Raw genomic sequence first — 8623 nt, forward strand, 5'->3', positions numbered from 1 at the left:
TTAATTTGCAAAAAATTTCAGTGTGAAATTAAATTTGATATCTGCACCATCTAGGTCTTACTTCTGATTTAATAAAGATTTGACCCTACATTCATGCATAATGACAAATTGTATTGTTTGTGGTGTTCTAAGTTTCAACTTAACCACTTTGTTTGAAAGCATCACATTTTGTACTCTGCTTAAGGTTACATTTCGCGTTTTCTGTATTCGAAGTCCAAGAAAGTTCATAGTATCCAAATGTTCAAATTCCAGGTATTTCAAAACTAATGCAACACTATAAAGGTATCCATTTTCTAAGTTTCTATTTTGGGGAAGAGATCTCATAATGTTAGAAAAGTTACAAGGTTGTACATCTCTAACACATATTTAAGATTGCTAAAAATGATTATTCTGTTAATATCACAGCGATTTTCTGTAATAATTTTTGGTCCAAGAGAGATCATACTTCTTACTTAGGACGTGCATGCTGTTTTCAAAGTGCCAAATCTGTTCTTCCTATGGCCCTGCATGCAAACAACATTAATTCAAAACAAAGTCAAATGGTTAAGCAACAAAAATATATTGTTATCCACATGTCTTTCATAATCGTAGCCATTTCCAATACCTTTATTACCCTTATCATGATTCATGCATATGCTAGTTGAAGTTTCAAGTTTCAAGTTCCAACATCAAAATAATTAACCTTTCTAACATCACAGGTAAAAATTTGGGGAAAGACTCTAAAAGCAACATGGAAAGGTCTGCTGTTTCAAGTTCCAAAATAAAATTTCAAAATGAATTTTTTGTGGGTCAATTACAAATCAAAAACAACAATATTTAATATTATTGGAGATCTATATCAATTAAAAATATAATAAATTTATAATATACAAGTGATATAAATTTTATTTTATAAATTAATTTTATAAAGCTAAATTAGATTTTAATTTTACTTCTTAATATATATTAAAGTTAAACAAGACATATTTTAATAAAAAATTGTTATTTGTTGATCTATGGTGTCATCAAATATTATTCATTTTTTAAGTCTCACACCGATACTTTATATTTCTGACAACAGAAAAATGCCGTCAGATCCATTCTGATCATACTAGAATGACAAAAAGGCTAAAACTGCAAGCTACACACACGTGAACAAGATGGAGAAAAGCCTTCAATTTTATTCAAAAAAGAAAGGTGCTCAGAATTCATGCTCAGACACACGCAAACAAAAGTGGAGGTTATTAATTATTTTAAACAACAACAGACACATACAAACACTTTGTGATAGGTAAAAAGGTTGAAATTCTTGAATCATAGAACGTGGATCTTCTTTTAGTTTTGGATATTTTTTCTATGTGGATTTTATTTATTAATTTTGGATATTTGGACCTTAGTTTGAGTACCAGAGAATTTTACTTTTGTTGTGGTGTTGAGGGAGGCAATAATGAGAAGGAAGAGAGAAATCTTGAAAGAAGATTAATTTTGTTAGAAAATCACACAGCGCATGTATAAGAAGATAAGAAAGGATTGACATTCTTGAACATTGATATTTTATATTTTGCATCGTAGTTTTTTTTTATATGAAATTGGCTGTAGAATAAATTGTTATATTATATTATATTATATATATATATATATATATATATTAATAATTTATATGTGAGTCTAAGTTTCACATTAGATAAAAATTAGAAAGTGGAATACCATATAAAGATGAAGACCCATAAATTTCGATTTAAGGTTTTGGGTTGAGAGTGATACTAATCTTTATGTGGTTGAGCTCAAGGTTTACTAGTGTTATATTTCTCAGTGAACCTCTCTCCTCTAAACACCTAACACAGGTATCAGAACCAGTTAGTCGTGTCTAATTAAGAAAAACGACGGTATAAAAAATGGGTACTCGTGGTTGGAAATGTTTTCGCTGGAGGGGGAGTGTACCAATGTGGAAGGGACTTACCTTGAGTGAGAGATTGCTGGGAATTCAAGTGTGAGTTTAAGTCTCACGTTGGGTAGAAATGAAAAAGTGAAACACTATATAAAGATGAATATCCATAATTTTATTACTTTAAATTTTAGGTTAAAAATGATGTCAATCCGTGTTATATAAATATCTTTTAACACAAAAAAGTATAAAATAGCATGAAAGTATTGACATAGTAAATCATAAAAATGTTAATTTTTTTTATCTGGTTTTAGTTTGTACTTAAATTGTATGTATAAGAAGATATATATGAAACTTAAATCTGTCTGTGCAACTACTACTGATGATTTTTGATGGTATTTATATAAGTGTAGCTCAACTAATTTGTTACATGTGGGAGTTGGCTTCTAAAATTATCTTCAACAATAAACTTCTTATAAAAGTTGTTTAAAAATACAAAAAAAGAAAATTATACTTAAATTCTTAAAATTAAAGAGATTGTCATATAAAACAGAGTTGTTTATATAAAAAAACTTTCTTCAAATTATAAACAACTTCCTTTTATTTATAGAGAACTTTCTTCAATTTATAAATAACTCTTTTTAAATTTAATTAACTTATATTTGTAAAACTCACATTAAATAATGCTTTCGTTCATAAAACAAGAGATGCTAGTAAACCTCCTACAAAACAAATAGTTAGAATTAGGGAAGTTTGGGAAGCAATATCATTAGTTAAAGAGTTGAAGATCAAGAGTGAAAACAAAGCTGTTTCGATCTGTAGGAACAATTGAAGAAAAATCAAATCATGTGTATTAAGTATTAAAATAGAAGCATTACTTCCAACCATTTTCAATGGAAATAGGATAGAAAGTTAAATGTGTTGGAATACACATATATGTTTGGGTACCTATGAGTACTTTATATCATGTTCATGAGTCATTTTACCCTAATTTTTTATATCAGTAAAATAGAATTAAATAAATGAAGAAGAATATAATAAGTTTTGTAAATTGCATATATGAAGATGTGAAGAAACAATTGATTTTTTTTACACACCACAACACAACAAAATAATGTATTATAAAGAAAGAATCAAAATAGAAATGAACAAGTCTGTGCTGTTTGAGAAGTATATATAATGACTAATGGTTTCATAATTAATACGAAGTTAGTGTAATTATGTATTATTTTTTTTAATATGTGTTTAACAAATACAAAGGTAATATAGAATAAGATCCCATTTAAAGGTTAGAGTGGGAATGAATGAATATTTCTACACAGTTCTCTGTGCCAAAGTTTTTTGTAGTTTTAATTTTGTATCTTTTAGCTTCTTTTTTTTTTTTTTTTATGCTTCGTCATACATAGGATTGTTTTTGTAAAAGAGTTTAAATACCCCACATGTACCTCATTTTGTATCTTCTTTTTGTCATGTGCAAAATAAAAAAATACTTAATACATAATAAAATTTATATACAAAATTAAAAAAAAAAATCCAAATATATTCAATACATAAAAATATTTATCCATATTAATTTTATTTTATTTTAAATTAATTTAATTTGGATCTCAAAAAAGTCCAAAAATCAATGTTGATCTTAAGAATAGTTTAGTAAAGACTAAATTTTTTATTTCAATTTATATGTGTTTTATTTGATATGTAAATGTAAATAAATGTGTATTTAGTTTAGATTAATATCAAGACATTATCAACTATTATCAATTATAGCACAAGAGATAAATATCTAGCAATTGTAAAGGTAAGGAAAAACAACAACTCTATCAAACAAAGTCTATAATATGTTAATTGAGACCATGAAGGATGAACATCTATTAATATCAACACAACATTAGTATAAGCAGATAGGATTTCATTGTCATTATAAAATAACTCTAAAAGTAAAAGGATAATGTGTGTTTTATGATAGTATTTTGTTGACAACCTACTTTTATGTGTAAAGGGTTATGGGTAGACTTTAGAAGTAATTAGAATATACAAGGAGACTTTAAGTAGAGAAACAATTCATCGTATATTGGTGGTGAACATGATGAAAATATTGGTTCTTAATTTTACTGTGATTATCATCTCATGAGTTGCTTAAAAAACTATTTAAATATTTGAATACTTAAAAATAAATACATAAATAATTTTTTTATGTGAGTTGGTGAGTTAACCGAATTAACCTACAAGCCCGTGATGGGTTGAACCGGATTGTAAAATTTCTAACTCATCATAAAGTGAGCTGGGTTGAGTTCACTCATTTTCAACCCGGCTCGTTGTGAGTCAACCCATATGAGTCGGGTTTGCTCACTTTGACATATCTAATTTGGTGAGGTTATAAGACATTAGATTATTGACTACTTGGCATGAACTCAAGAACAAATTATGGTGGAGAAATATGTAACTTTCAATCTTATATCTGATGTCGATAAGATAATGAACATGTTCACAGAGAGCTTGGCCATGGGGAGAACGAAGACAATAATAAGATCAGTGAAGTCACTTTTCAATCTATAAAACATATATACGTGTATGTATTTAAAAAAAGATCAGTGAAGAAAACAAAGAAAACAATGAAAACAGAGAATTATATTCGATTGTTATAATTTTAGAAAAATGAATTCAAAAGCCCGGACTGCGAAAGTAATATCAAACGAAAGAGAAGCACTAAAAATGAGGCAGTATGTACTTATTAATTTCTTTTAGAAGCAAACAAAATAGTATTATTGATAAAAAAAAATCCCAAATGATATTTTTCTTTTCTCTTAATTTTCTTTATGTCTTCTCATTGGGAGTCTCAAGTTCTATTACTTCTCCATCAAATAAAACTCGCATTAGCGCTTCGCATTGAATATTTAAATTCATAAACTTTTAATCAGTTCATGTTATTGTTAATTCAGTTACTCAATTAATTGATATCCATGTGTAGATGAACGTCTGTTTCTTTATCTTAGAAAAAAAAACACTAAAACTTATAGAGTCATTATTAATCCTATACTTTTAATATATATGTATAGTAAAATATAATTCTTGTTTCTGGATAATGAGCCCTAAAGTGAAATATTACTTTCGCTTTTTCTAACATAATCCTTAATAACTTACTTTCCCTGTGACAAACTTGATCTTTGTCAGAGTTATTTTAGGGACAAATGGACATTTCTGGTAGGGCCAACAAATTATTGAAGCCTTTGTTGGTATATCCATGTAGGCACTAAAGCTTGAACATAAACACCAGACTTGAATATTATATCCTTCCCCTCACAAACCTCAGATAAGTTTAAGTGACGGTTATCGAGTTATTTATCTACACTACTTTTTTTGTTTCCTTTGGTTAATTTAATGAAAACAAATGTTCCATTTAACTTTCTCTTTCATTCTTTTCTTCTTTAGAAAACAATTCTTTTTACATTGTTTGAGCTCTATTATATCACGCGGTTAAGAAATACAGACATTATTAGATAACTACGTGATAAAGTACTAGAGTCAGCTTCCACTAATAAGAGACAATAAGTATATAACAATCCAGAGAAAGTCACAAGACAAACAAAAAGGGCATGCCCAAGCCCACTTGTCTCTTCACATGCACAGACAAATAAGCATTAATTAATAAAACAATTGGAAAAATAATTAAGTTTATGCTGTTAAACCACGAAATGAAGGTCACAAAAAACTTTCTGTGGACCACACACAAATATGCACGTACAAATTGTTGAAGGAGAATTCTTTGTCATGAATCAAAATATGAATATGTATATTTCTTTAACTACGTCAGATTGTGTATGTAATCACATGCAACGTATGATATATAGATCAAGCTCACACATCCATGGGGAGCACAAGAAATCTCGCAGAATCAGAAAAGGGTCAGATTTCGCATAAAGCAAACACCTGAGAGTATATTTAATTAGGAAACTGCAATAACAGTGTTTTGAATGATAGGAGAGAGAAAGAAAGAGAAGAGGGTGAGAGAAACACTATTCTTTCTGTTCTAATCATTACTCTTGGTGTCTTAGCCAGTAAAATATGTTTGAACCAAGCCCTTTCCGATCGACAATCAAATATTAGGGTTTTCATTCTGCTTCTAGGGTTTTGTAAGCTACAAAAGGTTTCCAATTTCCCTATAATAACCTGTTCTATATGTTATCAACCTGCGAGTTATGTATTAATTCAAGTATTCTAAAGGGTTTTGGGGCTTTCATGAATCAAAATTAAACATATATATATATATATATAAATAAATCAACAATCATGTGTGCATCATATATAATATGAAAAATTTACCGTCCATATATGGATATAGAGATATATATTGCTCAAGAAGCTTGTTGCTCAATATCTTTTGCACTCTGAGTCCCCTTAATGATCGTGTTCCTCTTCTTCTTCTTTTTCTTATACGGGATCCCTCTGGCTTTCGCTTGACACTCCTTCACCTCACGAAGGTACACCCGAATAGCTCCGCCTCCAAAGGGGTTAGTCTCCGGCGAGCCGCCGTGCTCTTCGTAGGCCGCACGGAGGCGGCCGATGAGGGCATCGAGGCTGCCCCATGCCTGTCGGAGAGGGCAGGCACAAGGTGCAGGAGGGGTAGGTTGACCGAAGAAGATGCAACCGTGCAAGTGGACCTTGGTCTTCCCGAATTGATCGAGGTAGCGAAGAAAATCCAAGACATGGTTGAAGTTGCACTGAGAGAGAGCAACTGGGGGACTCTGATTCTTCAGGTACTGCCCGAAGGTGTTCCAGTCTCGCCGTTTTTGTGACTCGTAACGGCTGAGCGGTTGGTGGTTGGAGGGAGGGTGTTGCGACGAAGAGGAGGAGGAGGAACCGTGGTGAGACTGAGAAGAACCGTTCTGAATCTGGGTAGACATGGTTGATCGGTTACTATGTATGCTACTGAGAACGATATATATATATAGTGATGGCTATAGATGGTTGGATATGGAGTTTAGGGAAGAAATAAGAGGGTGAGTGAGTGAGTGAGAGAAGGAATGAGTTGGTGCAGTGGAGAAAGATGAAAATCACGTCTTGTGGTCTTTTGAGAGGACATGGTGTGGGTCCTTTTGAAGGTGCTTTTCTTCTTCTCCCCCATTTCTCTCGTATCTGTATTTCTACTTTGTACTCTACGTACATGTTTCTGTAGATAGAAAAAAAGATGCTTGTGCAATTATATTGGGTATGGAATCATCAATAATACAATCACACCAATCATCATTTTTCACAATAGGCATTATTGTCACTTGGTAATGGTTTGCGTTGGACCCTCTTTTCTTGATTTTGTCTAATCCAGTGGGAGCCGATTAGAAAGGGCTTACTCATTAGTCGGCGAATTGGTGCTCATAGTCCAAGTATTGCTTGATTTTTAGGACTTTTCTTTATATATTATACACACACAGAAAAAACTCTGGTAAATTTTCTAGTTGGTTTTAGTGTTTTTTAATAAGAAATTGGTGAACTAATCCAAATTCTATCTCTATCAGTAAGATTAATCCAGTCCACTGATCAACTTGGTTATCCACAGTACTGTTTCGAAGTAATAATGAATATGATATTTTAATGGGTTATTTAATTTTTAGTGTTATCTGTTGTAAGTGCCCCCGGTGCTAGAAAAAGTGATTGTTAATTAATTTGAGACTCGTGAAAGTTTGCTTGAATTGGTATAAAATGTAAGTAGCAGCAGAGATACCTTTGAGCCCTGTTTAGAAATTTTGAGCTCAAAACAATGTCAGGTTTGAGAGTACATGTCCATGCATGAATTGACAAATGGTTATAATCATTTCTGAGCCCAACTCACAACCAGTGCTTAACTTTACTCAAAACAATTTCAGAGAACTCAGTATTGTGTCTGATTAACAAAATCATAGGTTTCTTTTAATTCCTCTGTATGTACAAAAAAACCATGTTGTTTTGAAACCCTACTACACATGAAAGCAGACAAACTTCAAAGCGTTTTCAAATTCATATCTCAAATCCAGTAATGAGCTATAATGATTAGGTTAGATATTGTGGCATATGTATGGCAATTATCTCACCAACATAATATTCAAATGGACAATTATTTATAAAGTGGCCATATAGTATTTAAAGATTGAATCACACGCATAAGATCTATTGGGAGAAAGTGATGATTTGTTCTGGTAAATTCTCATCCGAAGTGAACCACTGCTAATAATTATACCCGTACATACGTATTCCGATTAATTAGCATATATAGCCATGATGAATTTTCAATTGCAGAAAAAAGGAAACAATGAAAGATTGAGGATGGGAAAAAGAAATTCCGTCTTCATGTTTATGATCAAATCAAAGAATAAAAGGAAACAAGACAGTGAAAAGAAAGATTGGTACAAAATAGATAGACAACTTTGTGTGATGGTCCATGACTCCCGGAGATGTCCTTAACACATTATGGTGCTTGTTGAAGTTTTTACACTATACATCAACTCTTCCACCCATATGTATCTTGATGAATCAAAAATGAATTTCATTGATTGGAACACATGAAAATACTAACAATAATCATACAATACATATGTGGTAAGGAATTTAGACTTAGAACAAGTCAAAAAAATGAATATTCAAGTTGCTCTATAGATTCATTATATAAAACTAACTTCAAATTTTTTTTCATAATTGTACTCAGCCATACTTCCCTAAGAAACTAGCCTGATGCTAACACTGCCAACCAGACAGAAGCATCAGATTTGCAGATACCAGGTGGTTGGCAGC

General features: G+C 31.2%; 1 pseudogene across 2 annotated transcripts; it reads right to left on the reverse strand.

Annotated features, from left to right (window-relative positions):
- Window positions 1-213: 213 nt before the first annotated feature.
- Window positions 214-6927, reverse strand: LOC114176665 (protein LIGHT-DEPENDENT SHORT HYPOCOTYLS 10 pseudogene; annotated as a pseudogene). 2 transcript variants are annotated; one of them, XR_014994061.1, is made up of 2 exons: window positions 6185-6920; window positions 214-503 (listed from the first exon to the last, which is right to left on the reverse strand). The product of XR_014994061.1 is annotated as a protein LIGHT-DEPENDENT SHORT HYPOCOTYLS 10 pseudogene, transcript variant X1 (transcript). The 2 variants fall into 2 exon arrangements; XR_014994062.1 differs by having other exon boundaries at window positions 458-2586; window positions 6185-6927.
- Between the last annotated feature and the right edge of the window lie 1696 nt (window positions 6928-8623).

The sequence above is a fragment of the Vigna unguiculata genome, chromosome 3, assembly GCF_037176805.1.
Source record: "Vigna unguiculata cultivar grain cowpea cultivar isolate G323 ecotype 2 chromosome 3, ASM3717680v1, whole genome shotgun sequence".
Lineage (NCBI taxonomy): Eukaryota > Viridiplantae > Streptophyta > Magnoliopsida > Fabales > Fabaceae > Vigna > Vigna unguiculata.